The sequence below is a fragment of the Canis lupus genome, chromosome 17, assembly GCF_003254725.2.
Source record: "Canis lupus dingo isolate Sandy chromosome 17, ASM325472v2, whole genome shotgun sequence".
NCBI lineage: Eukaryota > Metazoa > Chordata > Mammalia > Carnivora > Canidae > Canis > Canis lupus.
In genome coordinates, this window is record NC_064259.1 from 4,116,713 (window position 1) to 4,139,566 (window position 22,854).

At 40.5% G+C, this 22,854-nt stretch overlaps 1 long non-coding RNA gene across 1 annotated transcript in view; it reads left to right on the top strand.

Moving 5' to 3' along the window:
* LOC112664892 (uncharacterized) overlaps positions 1 to 22,368 on the top strand; it is a 72,975-nt gene extending 50,607 nt beyond the window's left edge. The window contains exons 6-8 of the long non-coding RNA XR_003140085.3: positions 1,409 to 1,538; positions 7,820 to 7,950; positions 22,150 to 22,368. This is a non-coding gene — a long non-coding RNA (uncharacterized LOC112664892). The remainder of the gene's footprint in view (positions 1 to 1,408; positions 1,539 to 7,819; positions 7,951 to 22,149) is intronic.
* The last annotated feature ends 486 nt before the right edge of the window (positions 22,369 to 22,854 follow it).

Below are 22,854 nucleotides of genomic sequence, written 5' to 3' on the forward strand. Positions count from 1 at the left end.
TTCCAGATTCAACACGTAAATGAAAGTGAAGCTTCAGGCTTGAAATCCAGAGTGTTTCCTTTCTTCCTACTAAATAACAGAGAATTGATCACCTGTCTCCAGGAAAAGTGAGGAAATACTGGGGGATACTAGCCTCCACTCTGTCCAAATACACCATAGGGACAAGAGAGCATGCCTGCCCTTCCATTCTGAAATCTCAGGCTTCATGACAATCCTCCATGCCTTATGAAATATCTCTGTTGAGCTTACCAAACTACCCTGCCAGGTCCTCCTTCCTAGCACCTGTCACAGTGCTTATCACACAGCAGGCATTAATGCACATAGACATACCAGAAACAGCAAGGTCAGGATTCAATGCACAGCACCTCCCCCAATACCAACCTAAGAGTCAGGTTCTGCTCATGACCAGGGGTTCTCGAAATGCTAAGGATACAGTGGATGACCATATCTCCTGGTTTTCTAGGGAGAGTTCCAGCTAATGCCCATTTCCCTGCAAAACTAATAATAATGCCCCTCTTCACTCTTAAGGCTGTTAGAATTTAGAAACTAAAATATGTGATCACCTTAATTAAAGTTAGTTCTAAGATGAAACGTGCCATACATCTAGAGATAACTGTTCTAAATATTTTAATGTGATATTTCCCATTAAACACATATATATGAAAAAAAAATCTAGGGTGATACCTTGTGTATAGTCATGTGTAATCTTATGTTCTCATTTTCTCTTGCTGTAAAATATCCTCCTGTTTGTGAAAGAAACGGGTGTGCCAGTGGTATGCTAGAGGCAAATAGGGGTGTCTCTTCCTAGTGATCCATTCACTGATGTCATGTTGATAACAAAATAAGCCATAGTTGGAATATTTACACCATGGAAATTGGTAAACACTACAAATCTGAGTTTGCTTTTGTTTATCTGTTTAGAGAGTTGGTGGTTAAACTCTTACCAGCATAGTACTAACAAACAATTTTTAAAAAATTGCTCATTTATAAGCACAAAAAATAAAAAATCACCCATAATCCTACCATTTGGGGAAGCCCCTTGTCAATGTTTTGATGTTTTCCCTCTTATCTTTTCTATGCTAACACATAAACACACACATCAAAACACATAACCATTATAAAGCAATGGGATTTGTTTTGAACAGATGTCATAAAATATACCCATGTAAATGGGTATCATCCTTTGAAATAATCATCTGATGAGTCTGAATGTTTTTTTCTAAGAATGATTCCATTGCTCTAAATACTTTTTGGATCTCCTCTGTTTTGACTGTCGGAGAACCAGTTTAAGAGACCCACAATGAAATCACATCTGATTTTCTTAAGCCTAAATTAGAATTCCCAGATTTATCACTTAATTTATACATGAGACTTGACTCTAAATGAAATTTGATTTTTCCAAATATAGCCATAAAATGAAGACTGAAGCTATTCAAAATAATATTTCCAAACCCTGAAGACAACTTCTAAACAAAGAAGGCATGCTGTTTTGTGGTGATGCTGGTGGTGGGAGGCAGAGTCATGCAAGATCTTTCTTTGTAAGTTGTCCATTTCGAAAGGAATATCCTTTGGGATGTAAATTTCTATCCTGAATCTTGAAAATCTACCACATTATTTTATAAGTTCATCTTCTGTATGAGTATATTCTTGTGTATAAACAGTTATATATTTTAAGAGATAATTTTAGCCATGATTTATATATTTAATGCAACTCAAGTTATGTTTTACACATTTTAAGTTAAGTTTGATAAAAACTCAAATGTATTTTCCTAAAGCCCTTTTCTCCATAATTCTTAATCCCATGTGCATTTTAAAGGAAATGAATTCCGTGTGTTTCTTATTCCATACACTTAACTCGTCAAACAATGTTTTGTAAGGACCCTTTGATATCCAAGAAGCCCTTTGAGTCTTTTTATGAGACTTTTTAAGCCTTTCTCCTCAGAAACAGGAAGTCATGTTTGGCCAGGACCAAAAGAACTTGCATACCAAATGGTTTAAGTTCAATTTGAAAAGGCCACACCACTGGGCTTGGATGGGCTCTCAACATGGCCACACGTGTTCTCCAGGCCCAGAGAAAAGGGCCGGTCAGGGTTTGATCTACTCAGAACCGTGCACTGAAGAGCATCTATGCACCATGTTGGAGTCGCTTAGAAATTTTAAGAGATGGCAGGATCATTTTCAAACAGAAAAAAAAAAAAAGGAATCTTTCTAAATTCTATTAGCTTGCAGAATTTTTATTTACTTATTTTTGTGCGTTTTACGGAAGGTGATGCTGGTGAGCATTGAGACGTCCCCTGCGTCTGGTTATCTACTGCCATCTGATTACATTTAGGCAGATTGCATCATCTAGTATTTCTGATTCTTTTTCTTCCCACACACTGCTTTCAACTTTCTGTTTTTCTGCTGCAATCACAATCCAACACCCGATAGGGGTAAATTCTTCAGGGAATTGTGTTCCTTAATCCATGGATTCCTATAGCTCATTTAACAGAGACATCTGTGCCCAGACGTCAAAATGTCCCTATTAGTCTGTGGTTCCATAAGAATGCTATAGGATGTTGGGAAATCTTACAGGGATATGCACATAAACTAAGGAAAGGTACTTTCTCGAAGCCTAAACCACGCTGAAAAATAAAGTCTGTTTCTCTTCATATTAGGTGTCGAAATAAAGCATATGCTCACATCCTCAAAGGGTGAGGGATACATAAATAAACATATGTTCAGTTTAATACCAAATAATACAACAGATTTAAAAGGGAAGATTTATGCAATTTTATCATAAAAGTTGTATAGCAAAGGAAGAGAAAAGACTACATGACATAACAGGCAGAAAACTTCATTTGAAGTTGGGAGGAAAAATCCATGAGGTTCCTGTTTTATACCTATATTGACAAACAGGAAGAAAACCCTGTTTTTAATACAATAGCATCACTGCAATTACTGCCATCCCTGGAGTAGAGCAACAACCAGTCTGCTTCTCCCCAGCGCCCCCTCTCTGGTGTAGTTACAATGGCTGTCATTAATCCTGGCAGCTTACATTTGGATATTTTCCAAATGCTTTCAAGTGTATTATCTCATTTGACCCTTATAAAAACCTCTAAGTGTAGATAAAACAAGTATTAATATTGCTACTTGACAAGAAGAAAGCCAGTCACAGAGAAGTTAAGAAACTGCCCTAAAGGTCACAAAGCTAATTAATGGCCAAAGGAAAAGGCTTTACGGAGTATGAGCACGGGGCTAGGCCCTCTACATGATTCCTTCCAAATGATCCCACACGACAGATGCTGTAGGCCTCAGATCAGGAGGCTGGCACTCTGAGAGCCCAAACGACTTGGTCAAGTCTAAGTCACTACAGATGACACCCTCACCCACGGCGACCTCACATCAAAGCTCGTCACCACATTCTCTATCTACATCTGGAAATAAGAACCTGTGCTCTTAATCTAGGAAGGTCTAGCTGACTTTTTACACACAATCGGCCAGTTCTCCTTCCCACTCGTGCCATGAAGGACCCAATACAAGCTGGTCAGATGGAGTTTAAACTGAACCCAGCCATGTACCCAGATAATGATATCAATTCCTTCTATCAGCTCTTAATAAAACCAAGAGCAAACCAAGAACATTTTTATTCTTTAAGTGTGAACTGATACAAAACTATGTAAAATATATCATTAGATAAGCAATTTAGAGGAGAACTAAAGTTATATAAAATCATGAGTAACAAAACAGGCCCATCAGCTTAAGCTGGGGTGTGGGGCTGTGGCCAGGTCTGAGCTGGGGCGACTCTGACCAGCTTTGGAGTCCCTGCACTGCCCTCCCCAGCCTCATGTTACAGGACAAATCACCCACCTTATTTTGCTCTGCAAAATAAGAATTAAAAACATATATATATTTTTAATAATGACATTTTCTCTTTCTTTTTTGAAAAATATTTTATTTATTTATTCACAAGAGACACAGAGAGAACAAGAGAGGCAGAGACACAGGCAGAGGGAGAAGCAGGCTCCATGCAGGGAGCCCGACATGGACTCGATCCCAGGTCTCCAGCATCAGGTCCTGGGCTGAAAAACCACTGAGCTACCCGGGCTGCCCTAAAAACATATTTTAATAACACATGGTAGGGTTATTGACACCTTTAAAAGAGAATTTAACTCTGTCTGATACAAAGAGAGTTCTAAAATAATTGTTACCAAAAGTTTTTTTTTTCAAGTGAAACTAAAATGATTAGATATCATAATATTTTATCCTTATTCAAAATAAGATAAAAGAAAAGGAACAGGGAGGTGGGAAGGAGCCAATCATGCATCTTACACAATTAATGCAGGTGATGGTCATCTGAATATGATGCGATCAGCCTGCATAACTAAGTAGCCAAGAAATATATCTTTAGGGAAACCTAAAATTAGGGTCTATCAAGGAATTTTTCCGCCAATTATATACAAGATGTCATCTCTCATGAAATAGAAATTAAAAAAAAAAAAGAATAGTCACAAAGGTGAGAAAGGATATCCTGTGGATCTCCCAATTAGGGTCCAGAGTAAATAGATAACTTATGTTTGGAATGTGTAAATAGGGGCCTTCTAATCCCAAAGTAGAACACAAAGGCACACATTCCAAAATATTAAAAAGGGGGAAAAAAACAATTTGAAACATTTAGAGAGGCCAGTATACATTGGTGACAAGTCTTAAATATGGATTATTCTTTTTAAGGAAAAAAAAAACACTTAAAAAAAAAAACAGGAACTAAAAGTTTCCCAGTGAAAATCTCATGTAATTACTATAAAGAGAAGGGGAGTGTGATTGCTTTGAAAGGAAGCTCTGTGTCGTGAAGCTCTGCGTCGTGCTGCATCCGTTCCAGCCATGAGCATCCAGAGTTCCTATGGGAAGCCAAGTCCTGGACCCAGCCTCACTGGGCGCAGAGGAAAAGGGTACAACAGGCCTTATGAGGAGCAGAACCCCTTTCGAGGAGCCCATGGGAAATGGGAGAGACAGACGAAGGAACTCAGGTGGCAGGTAATAAGTAGCCTCGTAAGGGTAAATTCAAAGTACTCAGGGACTCAATGGAAATAAAATCTGGTGTGAACCTTAAGTACAGAGCAAAGGTTTCCTGGGTTAGAAGGAAGGAAGGAGCATTTCAAAGGGAACAGTGCATAAAAAGGTACAGAAACAGGGAAAGGCATGGTGCGGCTCCTTCACAAAATGAAAAGTATCTTGGTATTGTTAAAAACAGGGTATCTGACAAGGAAAGAAGATAAAGAAAAAGTTATTCTGACCCTTATGAAGATAATAAAGAAGAGTTTGGTCAATACAATGCAACAGGTGGAGGGACTGTGCTGAGCTCCTCTTGGGGCAAAGAGGAGGAGGACTGAGCCAGGGAACAGTGAGAGGGGGCCTGCCCACGCAGAATTGCTAATGGAGGACATCAGGGTGGAGGGTTCTTGCTAAGGCAGACCAAGGACCTAGACATGATGCAAGAAAGAGCAGAGCCTTCGCTGGGCTGCAAAACAAAGACGGGACAGAAGAATGCTCAGAGGGGCCTGATGGAAGTTTCCCCAATGTTGGCCAAACAGCAAGACTTAAATGTTGATGGAGAAAGTGTGCAAGGTCAGCGTCAGAAAGGCTGGTGTGTTAAGAATTGGATTTAATCATTAGGGGGAAAAGTGAAGCCATTGCAACATTATGGGTTTTAGAAATATTTTTGGAAATTAATTTTTAGAAATGCCTTTCATATTTAAAATTATTTTCTTCCCAGTGATAATTGAGAAAAAGAAGAATTTACTAAACGCAGGTCAGAATCCATCACATACCATTGGAAACCTTTGATTGATTGAGAATCAAGCCTTTCCCATGTGTGCACTGGGAATTTCCCCCAAAATAAGCTGAGAAACTTTTCTGCAAATAAGTAAAAGTCTAGTCTCCACAGCTCTAAAATCCCAATGACAACTAACTCTCCACTGGCACCCTTGTGGGAACAGTTTGTTGCAGGCACAGGTCATCTTGGAAGGTTGTCGAAAATTCATCTGGGAAGTGCCCCTTGTAAAGGCTCAGTCAACTGTGTGCAGAGGGGCTGTTAACTTGCCTTGATCCTACTGCTCCTGCCACTTTCATTTAAAAAGAAAAATGGAGGGTCTTCCCTGATCCTCTCAGTCCTTCCCTGAAGGTTATCCTTCTCACATACTGACTTTGACACCCCAGGTTCCTGGACAGTGGGAAGGTAGATGCCCACCAGTCTAGGAGGGCCAGACCAGAAGCCCATGTTAGTGGAAGCAGCTCACTGGATTAGTGCAAAAATGTGACCACCGAGGACACATACTGAACCCAAATGCATGAAGATGGACTTTTGCTGGCCACACTAAGGCTTATTCAGTTATCAGAAACAGAATATGTAAGGCAGCATCATTGGATACATCTATCTATCTATCTATCATCTATCTATCTATCTATCTATCTATCTATCTATCTATCTATCCATCATCTATCATCTATTTACATAGTATTTCTGATCCCTTATGCCATCTTCCAGCTCCACACCAATCCCGGCTGTGTGAATTACAGGTCATCAGCAGCTCTGAAATTTAGTTTCTTGATCTGTAAATGACAATAACTACCCCCAATTTGTGGTGTGTTGTGAGTAAATTAGATAAGCCTTCTAAAACCCCTACCACCTTGCTCATGATAGGCAATGAGCATCTCTTATACGTGGAGCTGGGCCAGATTTGAATCTATTAATCTTTTTGTTTGTCTCTTTTCTTTCAAGGATTGCATTAAGACTGGAAAAAAAAATCTCCTTACTTTTTTATGCAGGAGCCCAGTTTTCTTGTGTTCAAAGCCCATAGGACCCTGACTGAATCCTGGGGGAAGCAACTACTCCATTGTAAAACAATCTTCCCTCCTGGCTCTCACCCAGGGTGTACTTGTCCTAGAAAACAGACAAAAGGGTGCACCTGGGTGTCTCAGTGGTTGAGCATCTGCCTTTGGCTCAGGTCATGATCCCAGGGTCCTAGAATTGAGTCCTACATTAGGCTCCCCAAGGGAGCCTGCTTCTCCCTCTTCCTGTGTCTATTCCTCTCTCTCTCTCTGTCATGAATAAATAAATAAAATCTTAAAAAAAAAAAGAAAAAAGAAAGAAAGAGAGACAAAGCTCTCACAACAATTGAAAACTACTTTTAAAAAAGAAAATAAACCAACCAACCAACCCACCAACAAACAAATAAATAAATATGAGTGCAAAGAGAAAGAGTCTGCACAATGCAACTGTGTAAACTGTAACAAGCAAATGCAGCATTAACTGTATGGATAGTAAAAGTATGAGCCATGCTCTCCATACATTTTATTTGTCAGATCTCCCTGAAAAGGCCTATAAAAAGCTGGGAGCTTGGGCCACTTTCTCTAGGGGATCTGTAAGCTGTGGCAGCTGACACTGGTAAAATAGGTTATATGGAACTTTAGAAATTACAGCTTGATTTGGCTGGTATTTATTGCCTGGGTAATGCACAGAAACACTAAAACAGAAAAGCACACGTTTCCATCTGTGCCACATTATAGCACCATGCGTGAGGAGAAGAGACATTTTTCATTTAAAATGGCGGCAGTGGCCCCTCCTCCTCTGATATCCTACCCTACCACATATGACATAGCAAAAACAGACTGACTATAAATGTGAGTCTACCATCCTGAAAGCGGAAATATTCCAGCACTCACGTCTCCCCCCCAGTACACCTTCCAAAAAAGGAGTTGGATCAGGTGTTCCCATTCTCTCTCCTTCTGAAACTGATTCCTTGTTGCTTGCTTGCTTCTCTTCTTTCTCTCTTTTTCTTAGGGACAAAACAGCTACAACAACCATGTCTCCAAAGAAACCTCTGCAGTACATACTTCCCTGTGATACTTAAGGTGGAAGATAAATCGTTCTTCAAAACAAGGCAGGGGAATAGAGATGTGGTTCCTGGCCATGTAAGAGTTAAGCCTTCATTTCACATTCTAAAGCTCTGCTGAGTTCCTGACTTCTCAGATTCCCTCTAAGCCTCAGCCCGAGAGATAGGAAAGGAGCCCTATCCTGCCTTATCAACAGCCATTTGAAAGGTGATCGAGCTGGTTAAAGCAGATGGCCATCCCTTCTCAACAGGGATTTTAACAGCTTTTTTTTCTTGGGGTTGTTTTAGCAAGCCTGGAGGCTAGGCGGAGATTGTGAGCTTTGTTATTCCATCTGGGATTTCTCAAGGAATCCAGTGAAAATGAGAGTCAGGTTAAAACAAACAAACAAACAAGTTAAAAAGAAAAATCCAATCAATTAAGTTGCTGGGAGTGAAAGAGCTGGGTGGGGGCCTCCTCTGCTTACCTCTCCTTTTACCTCCGTCCTTCCGGAGAAGAGCTTCTTTCTTTTGCTAAAATGTGCTTTGTCTTTGGAGGAGAAAATCCTTTAATGTGTTTGAGACCTAAGATTTCCATTTTCATTCAGTTGAGTTCATGATGGCCCCTGAAGGGAGTTATTAGACCCAGGCTGTAAATGTCCCTGAAGATGGCCCCTGGAACTGAGGCAGAAAGAGGTTTCATTTACCCAAGGGCACACAGTTGGGAGTAGCAGAGCTACTGAGTTTTACAGCGACAGGGAAGAGGGGCAGAGGCTCTGGGATCAGTTGGAATCATTGGGTTAGCATCCACTGGCTGTGTGATCTCGGGGAAATGATTGAAATTCTCTGAGCTCTCCTTTCCTGATGCACAGCAGTGGGAGGTCCCTGCACTTGAGAGTTTGTTCTGTGTTGACAGGTCTTGGGACTATCTTAAGGCTGCAGAAACAGCTTTTAAAAATATTTCGGGTCATTCTAGTATTCTAGGTTGCATCTTCTAGGTTATTATAATGACATCTGTGCCTTTGTTCTGGGAGAAGGAAGCACGTTGATGGGCTGTAGCCTAATCACTCTTCTTTGGAACACTCTTTTTCTTGGGTTTTCATGACAATCCCCGTCCTGTGCAAAGCTGTCTTAGAACTAAGAACAAGGAAAATGGAAGCCGAGTTTAGCTTGTGAGTCCTAAAATCGGGAAATCTGGAAGCGGCTAGATGGACTGTCTCCAGTTTCAATGAATATGGCTTAGAGTGAAACTGTACCCGCAACAGCTGCAATGGGAGTGCCGGTCCCAGGCGTGAGAGAAAACAAGGCAGCCATACTCCGCAGGTGAGGACCCAGTGAGGACAGCCATAGGAATATTTGGTATAGAAGGAATGGGACCACCAACCACTTGAAGGACACCAGGAAAGATAGAGATGCCAAGAACCAAGGAGCTGAAAAGCAGAAGTCAACCTGCCAGGAAAATAGAAATGTGCCCTAGGGATTCCCATAGGGGTCTGGAAAGAGTTTGGTAATCTCACCAGGAGATGGGAAGAAGTAAGAAAAATTGTAGTGGTTTCTAGGTTCCACTTTATTTATAGCATGCAGTATCCAGACACCCACAAAGTTTAGAGGGCAAGGTTTTCCTTAGTTTATTAGACTTTAATTACTTATTCTATATGAATAACATATAACATATGGCAGCATATGAAAAACCTTCACGTATTTGAAGATGACCAGGCACAAAGGAAGTCCCTGGCAAGAATCAGCAGGGAATATACAGAAGAGCAAATCCATATCCCAGTCTTATGCCACCTGAAATCAGTGTATCCGAATGTGAGGGTTCCCATCCTGGTTCATTAATATACTGTCACTTTTGGACTGAATGCTATTTGGTGAATTTCGCAGGTTTATTGCATCGCAGTCTCCTTGACTATAACACAGAGATTAATGGGAATATTTATCTCATAAATCTTAAGGATTAGATAATTAAGACATATAAACACATGTTAGGTCAGTGCATGCACTTGGTAAGTACAAATGCCCATAAAACCAGTTGTTTATTAAAATATATTTCAGAATCATTACTGGCATCAAGGGATAATACCTTTCAGCAGCAATGGAAACAATAAGCTGAGGTCTCAGGTGGCAAAAAACCTTCTGCCTCAGGTCCTTTGCAAGAGGCACATAGAACGACTTCCTGACTCCCCTTGGACACTACTTTTTGCCCCTCGAGAATGAGCCGAGCTAGTTCCTCCCAGGACACAGAAAAGGTCTTCTCCAGACACCTCTGGCACTGCTGGTCTCGCCCACTAGCCTCAGTAGGCTCTTGACTCATTGCCCCATTAGACTGTGATTTTTAAAAAATATTTTATTTATATACTCATGAGAGACAGAGAAAGGGGCAGAGACACAGGCAGAGAGAGAAGCAGACTCCCTGTGGGGAGCCCGATGTGTGACTCGTCCTGGGACCCCGGGATCATGACCTGAGTCAAAGGTGGACGCTCAACCACTGAGCCACCCAGGTGCCCCTAGACTGTAATGTTGAAAATAAAAGTTGAATCTCCTTTGCATTTATTCCTAGCACATATTCCAAGGCTGACCAGACCAAGTGCTCAATAATATCTATTACATTAGTGACCAGTAGTATCCAAGAACTGAATACAGAAGATGGTGATTTTGTGTATGTGTGTGTTTGGGAGATGTTGTATTCATGCACTTCTGTGTGCAAGTTGTTTCACTTTTCTTTTTGGTTTTTGTTTTCCACAAGATGTTAGCAGAGACATGGTCTGTTGTCATTTATTTTGTTTTGTATAATCTGTATATCTTTTACTGATTCTGGTATAGTACTTTTCTTTTTTAAAAATATTTTATTTATTCATGATAGACACAGAGAGAGAGGCAGAGACATAGGCAGAGGGAGAAGCAGGCTCCATGTAGGGAATCCAATGTGGGGCTCGATCTTGGTACTCTAGGATCACACCTTGAGCTGAAGGCAGATGCACTTAACCGCTGAGCCACCCAGGCATCGCTGGTATAGTATTTTTCTTATGCTTACTGGCACTTAAAAAGCGTGGAGTGCCTTCATAAGGTATATATACATGTATTCCTGACATGTTCATATCAAATAAGCAATTAAACTGTAATTATTCTTTTCCTCCAAAATCTGTGCATGTTGTAGAGTTATTTGCATATCCAAGGATTAACTTGGTTAAAGTAGCATTTTGTCCACTCATCACAATTTATCGGTCCCTTATGCACTATGGTAAGATAGGAAAGAGGCAAAAGGATGAGTTGATAACCACCATTCCAAATGAAAGGTAGATTCTTAAGAAGCATAGACTAACAGATACATTACATGCACAAACATCATTGTGTTTAAAGAAGAAGCACTAGTACCTCCGGCCTTGTGGTGGGTGGTGTGGGAAAGAATCACAGGGATTATGATGATTAGGATTTTTTTTTAAGGGCTAAGATTCTGTTAGGTGGTCAAGTAAAGGAGGCATGGTGTGTCAGGAGCACTGCCAACATGTGAGCGACGTTAGGATGCATGGTGAGTGGGATGAAGGGCTAGGTGAGAGCACAGAGGTGAGACCTCACATGGCCCTGTGCACCATGCTGAGGGCTTGAACTTGACTTTCTATGGCAAGATGAGTGATGCGCAAGTTCTACATGATGAAATTATGTAATCAGTTTTGTGTTTTAGAGATATCCCTACTTTGTGGAAGGTTGTGTGGTGGGAAACAAACTGAAGTTAGGAGACCACCCAGGAGAGCTCTGGGATGCTACTGATGCCAAAAATTAACACCTCAACTGAGGTAGATGGAAGCTCAGAACCTTAATGTCTGGATAAATATTTCATGATAGCAGTAAAGAATCTTTTCTCTGGACCCTAAATAATGCTAGATAGTCCAATACCCAACAATTGCACATGGACCTGCACATGGACCCTGGCACTAGGACTATGAACATTCCATTCAAAAAATTCTGCAAGCGACCTCTGATTTGAATGATATAAAATTTACTTAAATTTTGGTTTACAAGTGGAGCACATCATATCATGGTCTTACTATAGAAATAGAGTAATTTTGTGATTCTCTATAGACAAAGCTTATTTTGTTTTGGTTCTACTTTGATACTATTTAGAAGAATTGTATGGACAGTTCTAAGGTGAGATCCGCAGACATGTTCTAGAATAAATAATATTTATGTTGGCCCCAAGCTTTCTTTTGTTAACATTATTGACAGGATCTGTCCCATGTATGCCACATGTCTAACAGGTATTTTAATAAAAATGTGTGTATCATGGCCTCAGTTTAATCAAAAGCCTAGTTCCTCTCCTGGTCCTCACATCTCCTTGACCCACTTGGAACAAAATGCTTCCTCATCCGTGTGCAATGGGAAAGACACGAGGAGATCTTCCCTTCTTCCTCACATTGGACTATGTAGGCAATTGCTCTTACATTGACCAGAAATAGTTAAGAGGAATCTGCTGACTGGTGTGAATGTGTCAAGATCACCTTCTGGCCTAGGATGAGGCAGGATACTAGAACAAATTGGAGTTCTGTTTGGAAGGAAGGAAGAGAAGATGTTGAATAGATATCACCTTGGACCACAACCAAGTATAGAGCATCCTAGACTACATTTAAGAAGGTCAGTAGGATAAGGACAATTCAAGAAGAGAGATCTAGCTAGACAGGCAGGCACAACCCTGTCCTAGGTCCCCAGCCTTTAGAGAGGAGGCTCTGTGGCGCCCATGGGAGCTCTACTTTGGACAGGATGGAGCTCCATTGTAAAATGTGCCTCTCACTGTACAGGGTGGATTCACTGTTTTTACATTTTGTAAAATCTAGATTTATGAGCCTTGTAAATATTAGTTTAGGCAGGTACATGGAATTGATGTGCTCTACCTAAATCCTAGGGTCAAAACACTGGCACTCAGCAGGCAAACAATCAGAGAAATATAATTCTTTATAGAACTTGTAAAATTCTGTAGGCACTGCATTCCCTAACACACGCAGAAATGCAGTGAATGACATAAGATACAAATAGTCTTACCACCTTACAATTCATTGCCTCTGTTTTATAGTGTCACCTAATGTAAACATTAGGTGTTTACATAACTCACTTCTGTCTACACTGAATCCACTGTTCCCTGGTTTCAAACAATGGCATTTAGAATATTCAGTATATCACCAGCTACAGCAGAAGTCTCCAAGAGCATAGCACCAACTCAGTTAAATTTTGCCTTAGGAAAACCAATTTTTCATTAAGTCGCCAAGATCACACACATTCCAACATAGAAATAGTCTCTAATTTTGGACTTTGGAAACATTAGGATATAGTACTTTGGCTGCTATCAGATCTATTTAGATACCTTTCCTGCTTGCAATGACACAATTTTTATGGCAACACACTCAGGGAGCATATTGAGGTTTCCCATCCCTTTATTCCCCATCAGCTGAATATATTCAAATATATTCAGATAGTGCCTAGGCTACTCTTGCTCTCTGCTCGAAGATGGGAATCCAATGATGCAAATGGTACAGGGCCCATGCCCTTATCTAATCACGTGGTCTCTGGAGTCAGATGACCTGGAGAAACGTGAAACTTTAGAGCTGAGCAATCAAAGAGCAAGGACCAGCTCTCTGCAAGCATGGCTGTGAACTCTTCAGTTGTCATTCTCAGAGCAGAAACTATAAGCCACCAAGGACTCTGGTCATATCCTCATTTCTCACAACTGAACGGCACACATTCTTTCTTGTTCTTTCTCCTCATCCAATTCTGCAAAAGCTAGCCAACATTTTTTTTTTTTTATAACAACAACGCAAAGAACTTTACACAGGGAATTAGCAATTCTCTTTCTCTGTGAAGGACATAGCCTAGCTTCTGAGAGGAGTTGAACTTTGTCATAACACCTAGATGAAGAATAATAGACCCAGGTTCAGCTTTCTGTGGGAAGAAAGTCTCATTACAGGATGATGTCAGAGGGCCTTGGTTCTTACACAGAATTTTCCCTTGACGATTGCATCATATTCCCCTTACTCATTTATTAATTAATTAGCTTTTCTGTCAAGCAGGGGACCAAGCAGAGGAGATATTCTGAGAAATAACACTGCATCAGACCTGGTCATTCAAAGTAAAATGAAAATAGATCCCGGTTTTTATTCTCCTTGCTTAAATTATGATTGTAAATTTAGGATACACCAGCCAATGAGCAAAAGAAACTATCAGGAGCAAAAGAAGAATTTCTCCCTAGCAAACTGAAAGACATGACCCACAGTCTCAGATTGGTTCCCCTTTTGACCAATACAGTATTTAATAATTGTTGTTGATAAATTTTCAGGGGTTTTTGTGGCCTTTAATTCTTTAAAATTTTCAGGGGTTTTTGTGGCCTTTAATTCTTTACTTTGTTACAGAAACAACTCTTGCACTGAGGTAGGCTGCATATTATTTTGACTTGTATCCTGGTCACAAGTTTTTACCAATTTTTAAAAATTCTTTCTGAAGTGTCCTAAGAGTATACATCAGATACCCTCATGATTTCAACTTCTTTATTAAAAGTTTTATGATTGGGGATCCCTGGGTGGCGCAGCGGTTTGGCACCTGCCTTTGGCCCAGGGCGCGATCCTGGAGACCCGGGATCGAATTCCACATCGGGCTCCCGGTGCATGGAGCCTGCTTCTCCCTCTGCCTGTGTCTCTGCCTCTCTCTCTCTCTCTGTGACTATCATAAATAAATAAATAAATAATTAAAAAAATAAAATAAAAAATAAAAGTTTTATGATTAATCACTTGTATTAAACATTTTACACCTAGTTATATCACCAAATATTTAAAGAAATGGTTCCATGAAATAAAATACAATAATTTTTAAGGAGATAGCTTGTACCTTATTAATTTTGTAATTAATTTGTAGCCATACAGCATCGAATGTGAAAAATATTTCTGCAAAAAAGTATTATTATTTTATTTTATAGGTTAAATAAATAAGGTTAGATAGTCTAAGTGATAGGCTAGTAAATTCTAGAAATTGCATTTGATCCCAAGTCTATCTGACTCAATGATTCAAAACCTCCCTGTCTTTCTATGAAAATCAATGTTTCTGTTTATAACTAAGTACAGGAAAATCAAGTGTTTTATTTTGCTTTTTAATTCTTAAAAAGTGCTCTCTTGGAATACACTTTTTAGTGAAATATTTAAATTTTTTCTCAAGTTTAAATGGTGATAAAATGTTGATATACCTCAAAGGGATATAATTGCCCAGTTTTCTTCTAAGAATCTTCAAGTTTATACGTCATGGTTAAAGAAGTATGAATACATCATTGCTGCTTTTCCAGAAGAGGTTGAAGGATTTGGCAGCCACCAAAGGAATGTGTGTTTCTTTACTGTGAAATCTCCCAGTCATCCAATTATATTCAATAATCACTTATAAATTTGAACCATTTCAAAGTGAGCAATAACACTAAAACTATGGCAGAAAAACTCATGCAATTTATCTGACTTCAACACACACACACACACACACACACACACACACACACATCACTGCCTGGATAAAGGATTGGCTAAATAATTAGCAGGACCCAGCGAAAAATGAAAACGGAATCCCTTTGTCTGAAAATCATTAAGAATTTCAAGCGAGTGAGAGCAAAGCATTATGCAGTCCTCAGGGATGTCTGACCATGGGGTTTTGCGTGACTGCAGGTCACGTATCTTGAGGCAGACCCTGCCGTGGACTTGAGGTCCATGACTAGTTCTGGCTCCAGCGTGACCTCCCCCTGGCTCGATGACACTATCAGGTCACCAATCCCCTCCAACCCTCAGTTTCCTTGTGCACATTCTGAAAATAGAAATGTGTCCCTCTGAAAGTCAGTGTTAGGACTAAAATAAGGTAATGATGCAATGTTTGCTCATCAACACTGATGCTACACCTACCATAACTTTTGTCCTTCACACATTTTGTATATGTTTTTTTTCATAATTTTAACACTAACCAAAGGAAAAGGCCAAAAGACAAGTCAGTGTTGTGTTATTCTTCTTTTCATCCACTGTCGGACTTATACAGTAGTCAGCAATAAGTCGGCTTGACAGAGTATTTGCTGACTTTTCACATGGCTTTTAGAATCTACTTGGTATCTCTATTTTTATAAAAATAAATATAGACCTAAAAGTTGAAATCCTACTCTAGCAATCAATTTTTTTACTTCATTGCTGACCTTTATAAAGTCACATTTTCTCTTCTACCCTCAGCACGCCTTTGGCTATCTTTCCAACTCTATTTTCTACCAATAAGCACAGTTATTTGAAAAGAAAGATCAGCAGACATACACAATCTCTCTGAGCGCAAAACCAACTACATTTCCTTTAAACCAAGCTTTTATTGAGAAATAACAGCTTCTGTAGATATGTGCACCCTGCTTTGTAAGAGGCAGTCCTTGTTTCTTTCTCTAACTACACTCTGAGAAATGCCGAGCTTTCATGAAGTCCCCCCTAGAGACAGCCTGCACACCAAGAAGATAGACAGCAGTGGAGACCAAGGTGGCAGATTTTAGGGTTTCCCACTCTAGCTTCAATTCATTTCATAGGGAAAATACCTTGAAATGTGAGCTGGAATCTTCCAGTCATTCAGTTTCCCTGGACCTATATACTTCATATCCCAGGAAGATACATGGATTCATCTGCTAGAGATGCCATGGCAAAGCACCAAGGGCTATTGGGCTTACACATAGGAACATGTTTCTCACTGGTTTGGAGGCTGGAAATCCAAAACCGAGGTATCTCAGGGCTGGTTCCTTCTGAGGACCAGGAGGAGGACTCTGTTCCAGGCCCCTCTCCTTGCCTGTGAATGACCATCCTCTCCCAGAGTCTCCACATCATTGTCCTCTCATCTATGTCTGCCTCCATATTTCCTGTTCTTCTAAGGACACCAGTCATATAGGATTGGGGCCATCCTCATGACCTCATTTTAACTTGATCAGATACAAAGATCTTTTCTCCAGATGAGGTCATGTTCTGTGGTACTAAGGATAAGGATTTCAACTCATGAATTTGGGGACACAATCCAGCCAATAATATGTCACAACAGAATCTCCAAAATTGGAAGGAATCAACATTGCTGTAAAATTTCAAAAGTCTAGTCTTGGATTAGAAGGAAGTGTAGGAGGGAAGGAAATTGGGACACAGGGTAAAAATTAAAATAAAAGGCATGGCTGGGAGAAACAGAAATCATTACAAAGCTGAGATTTGAAACTGGCAGGGTGCACAGGTGGTCTGCAGGGTCTGGGAAATCAGCACACTCAGGCCTGAGCAGAGCCCCCATGGATGTGGCACGCTGTCAGCATAGAAATGGTTATGTGAGAGGGTCTTCAGGAGTCTCTTGGAATTTCCCTCAATTCATCATGACTCAGTGGCTGTCAAAAGCACCCCAAAAAGAAATATGTTCATCTCTTGCCCTTAATTTCTTCCTCTATTAGATGAAACAGCCACTTCATAAAGTGCTGTGATTCCAAATGTTCACTGTGTCCTATGAAGAAAAGTCATGCTATGTGTCACCTGAGCAATCAGGTGTCTCTTCCCTTCTAAAACTAAATGCCAGTGGAATCATCTTTCTATAACCCAAGCTCTCTCTGATGTCAGTCTAAGGAATGGGAACTGCAGGTAGAAAAATATATCTATTAAAGGAAGTATTTAATGAACAGATTTAAGGATTCTGGGAAGATGCAAAGAGAATGGCAGATGGCAGGATGGAGAAGTAACACCTAAAAATAAAACAAGACAGGCAGAGGGAAAGAGAGACTAGTCAAGAAAAAAACAATGAAAAAATTCAATAGAGAAAAACCCTTTCCATGAGAGGTAGCAAAACTCTCTCTTGACCAAACTTTATCCCATTTTCACGGAGCTGTCTTCTACAGGAGGCCTCAATCTTGACCTGTAAAGACCTAAACAAATAGGAACAGTTTCTAACAGCTGAAGGGCATGTCCCTAGGGCCACCCCAGCCTCCCTTAAATTGCCCGAGAAAACTCAAGGCAGACAGATGACCCACTATGTGCTGCAGCTGACACCTGAAGACAAGGTCTCATTGCCCCATCTCTGTAGAGGGCAGGAACCTACTTCAGTGAGCACCAGTTAGCACACCCAAACCACCCCCCTTCCAGCTCTTAATATTTTTTTCTTTCCTTGGCTCCATGGAGCTCCTGTTCACTTCATCCCCTCTATTCTCAATTTTCTCTTTAAAAAGCCCAGTCATCTCGGCACCAATGGAAGTTGAGTTCAGCTCACAATGGACTCTTTCCCTATTGCATTAGTGTGCTATTGATTAAAATCTATTCAGTCAAGGTGCCTGGGTGGTGCAGTCAGTAAGCATCGAACTCTTGGTTTCAGTTCAGGTCATGATCTCAGGGTCATGAGATGGAGCCCAATGTAGGGCTTTGAGCTCAGTGGGGAGTTGAATTCAGATTCTCTCTTCCTCTCTCTCTGCTCCTTGTTCTGTGCTGTCTCTATCAAATAAATAAATAATTTTTAAAAAAAAATTGTTCTGTCCACTTTAACAACTGTCCAGGTTTGTCTTTGGCAGTGGTCATAGAAAATCAGAGGACATTATTCTGATGGGGATGATCAGCCTCATAGCATCCAGATCTCTTCTTTATTTCTGTTCATCATCCGAGAGAGCAGACAGTGGGAAGTGGGAATTCCAGCCCTCTCTTGGCTATGACCACAGAAGGCTTTGCCTTTCATGCTAGTGACTCAGGGTGCTGGTTTCTCTGTGGTCAGCAGCTCAAGACTTGAGTTATATTGAGAAATTAACACTAAGAGTTGGAAATAAATCTTACAACTTCTGGTGTTTTCATTTTTCAATATCTTGATCTAACTTCATCTTAAATAAAGTGAGACATAAACCTGATTCAGGGTCATGTTTACATCATGCTTACATTGATTTAATACAAGTCAATGTCTTACATTCAAAAAGCACAATATATTTGGAGAGAAGATAGAGAAATATTCTTCCTCTAGTCTTTCATGCCTAAGAAAAACATGGTTCAACCCAAAGATATCAGCCCCACACCGTTACCACACAGCCCTGCTTACTAGAGGCCTTGTGTGCCCCAGGCAGTAGAGGCTTTGTAGGTGGGGAGTCATGCCCACCCTGGCCAGCTTCATAGGAGGAGTCACAATGGCTAGGTGACAGCCAGCTTCAGAATACTGGTCTCCAGATCTTCATCAGAATGCAAAGCCTCACAATTGCAAATGTCTCATTTCTCTTAAAGAGGTTATTTTTCAATAGTATTTTATAAAAAAAAAATGTAGGATAGTCACACCTAGAAGCATGTTAAAAAAATAGATTATTTAGTCAGATAGGAGAACTATCACACACACACCTGACTACCTAAAGAGATGAAACCCAGGGACAGATCTATAGTCTCCAGTGGATGGAGACATTAGACTAAGCCTAGAATATCAGAGAGTGCTGGATGTTTCGAATTCCCACCTCCTTGAGGATAAAAGTTCCAAAACAACCTTTTAGAACAGGTTCTAATGACCTAAATTATCTTAACCTTGTTTTCTTTGGTGGTGGTGATGTTACCAAAGCAGCAGAGTATCTCTGTGTCAGTGCATTTATATGGTGGTTTTAATTAATTCCATGTGTGGCTAATCTGATGATTCTTGCACATCCCACTCTCTCTCCTAGCACAGAAATATCTAAGAGTAACCGTCCAAGTCACTGTACTGTCATCATTCACCTCTGATGTATAAAGATGAGGTGGTAAAAACATATTGGACCCACAGAGGCACCACCTCAATGATATTGCTGACCATGAATGGTCTGCATCTAACCTCAGTGGATTCTGCAACCCAACCCACAATCCATCCTGCTACTTCCAGCACCTTCTTGTCTTTTATCATTAGTTTCAGAGGTAGAGTTTAGTGATTCATCAGTTACATATAACACCCAGTGCTCATTCCATCACGTGCCCTCCTTAATGCCCATCCCCCAGTTACCCCATCTCCCACTCCTCCAGCAACCCTCTGTTTCCTATGATTAAGAGTCTCTTATGGTTTGCCTCCCTCTCAATTTTCATCTTATTTTATTTCTCTTCCCTTATGTTCATTTGTTTTGTTTCTTAAATTCCACACATGACTGAAACTATATGATAATTATATTTCTCTCACTGACATATTTCATTTGGCATAATACCCTCTAGTTCCATCCACATTGTTGCAAATGGCAAGATTTCATTCTTTTTGAAGGCTGAGTAATACTACATTGTGTGTGTGTATATATATATATGTGTGTGTGTGTATATATATACACACATCTGTGATATATATAACACATCTTCTTTACCCATTCATCTGTCGATGGACATCTGGGCTCTTCCCCGTAGTTTGGCTGTTGTGGATATTGCTGCTACAAACATTGGGATTCAAATGCCCTTTCGAATCACTGTTTGTATCCTTTGGATAAATACCTAGTAGTGCAATTGCTGGGTCATAAGGCGGCTCTATTTTTAATTTTCTGAGGAAACTCCATACTGTTTTCCAGAGTGCTTTGCATTCCCAGCAGTAGTGTATGTAGTTTCCCCTTTCTCTGCATCCTTGCCAACATCTGTTGTTTCCTAACTTGTTCATTTTAGCCACTCTGACCAGTGCGAGGTGGTATCTCATTGTGGTTTTGATTTGTATTTCCCTGATGCCAAGTGATGTTGAACATTTTTTCATATCCAGCGCTTTCTTTTAATATGAGGTTTTCTGCAGATCTATTCCTAGGCAACCAAGCCAGGGCAGTAGTCCAGGGCTATATTCTGGAATCCTTCAGTCATTGCCAAAACCAAGTGTTTAGGAAAAAAAAAAAAAGGAAAAAAAGTCTAAGAGTCTAAGATACCACAGTTTCATAGAATCCAAGTATTGTGAAGGATCTCAGAAACCACCTATTCCGTAGCCCTCTGATCCCACCTGAGGCTAGAACCTACCACACAGCAGTGTGCCTAAGGGACCACCTGCTTCTGCTGCAATGGACCCCCTCCAAGGAGGCGACAGCCCTGGCCCCAGAGAAAACAGATGTGGTCAAGAGTTAATTACTTCCAGATGATGCTTTCCATATCATCTTCAGAAAGAAGCTTCCTACATCCCAATGGCTCATTGTCTCAGAAAGAGAGGCTTGCCTTTTGGTGTATTGGGGTACCTCAAAATTAAATGTGAATGAAGCTGGCGTAGGTGTACTATAATGTAGCCCTATAGGGTTAGTGCACTGATTGGGTGAATACAGAGCCAGGGCAAAGGTCAGAGGCATGCCACAGCTGAAGATTTAAAGGTGAAACATTCCTGAAGTCCACCTGAAGTACAGCCCTGCAAAGGTGGCTCCTGTGGTCTTATGAAGGCTGCTGCTTTTCGGTTCTCCCTGAGATCTGTGGTATGCAATCTGGCCCTGGCTCAAATAGTATTGATGTGGAGCTAAACTTTGGTATATTTTGGACTAGAACTCTGTGTTGCATCAATTCCTAACTGCATGACATGAGACTACTCCATCAAGCTTACTTCTAGTGGTGGTAACGATGACCACAGGGCCACAGAGTTGATTAGCGCACTGGCTGCTAATGCCTCCATTCCAACTGTGCTCATTTTACTCCTAATGGTCAGCGCAGCTTCCTGTGCCTTCAAGATGAGTGTGCTATCTATTGCTGGTGCACCACCCTCCACCTCTCTCTCTCTCTCTTTCCTGTTGAACAATTGTTTTTAATGTATAGTCCTGGAGGACTGGAGACAAAAGTCCACTTGTAAATAAACAATGCAATTATTTTGGGTTCATCCTACTTTGCATTTGGAGTGTGATACACTAATGCACAATCTGTAGGTTCACCTGCCCTAGCTTTTTGTCCTATGTTGGTCACTATCATCTATGGGTCTGGTTGGCAATCAGACCTTCTAGGGGGCCACACTTGAGCACAGGAATGTGACATTATCATTCCACAGAGTCACTCAGCATCCTGACTACAGAGCTGCATAGGAGCCATTCCCTTTGTCTCTAGGCAGCTTAGAGGACTGAGCCCAAATGACCTCTCTTCACACTGGGAGGTTTGGAGGGACAGGGAAAAAATTTTCTAGATGAAGCTCAGCCCTTGGGAGACAGCCTTTCTCTGTTGCCTTGTCCTATTTCCTAGGAGAGCCTTTCCTTCCCTGATAATTTCATCTGAAGGATTCTGTAACTCCTCTTCCAGAAGAAAATAATAATAATGTCACTCATTCATTCATTTTATAAACATTTATTTTTTTTCAGACTTTCTTTAATGCTTCCTAAAATCTCTGATTTTTGCCCACTTCCTTCTAGTTAATCGTCTTCAATGGGTTTGTCTCGATCCTGACACTAGCTTGCCTCACCTTCTTTATACTGCTGAACAAGACTGGCAACACCACTCTGCAGGATGAGCGATGCTGTCTGTGATCATGACATGGTGTGTCCCATGTGGCACAGGAAGGCACATCCAGACAATGAGTCTAGTGTTTTCCTTTATAATGGCAACTTTAGAATCAACTATTAAAAAATAAGAATGGGATATACAAATATTACAAGCAATCATTATTTCTAGCTTTTTCCTTTTGTCCTTTCTGTGGCAATATCCTACCTAATGAGGCCCAATGTGCTACAGAACTTTCACTGTCACAAACAAAGCAACAGTTCAATACCACCCTTTCTTCCTTTTCTGGCCTCAAACTCAAGTCATGCACCATATTAACTGCAAACAGCAGGGTCTTAATCATTCTTAGTTGCCAAATAGCCTAGCAAATTACATATTGCACTGGCTCTGGGTACTGCTAGAGGAAACAAATGCCTATGTTTATGTGGAAAATATGACCATATAACATAATTGGGGGTATTTAAATTTTTTTCATGAATATATAATTTCAACAATGAGTACGATGGGTGTTGCTTGAGAATTCTTCAGATAAAATGAATAACAGATCTACCAAAATTGTTAGAAACTGATCACTGATTAGTGGCAGTTGCTTTTATTAGTGGCAGTTGCTTTATTAA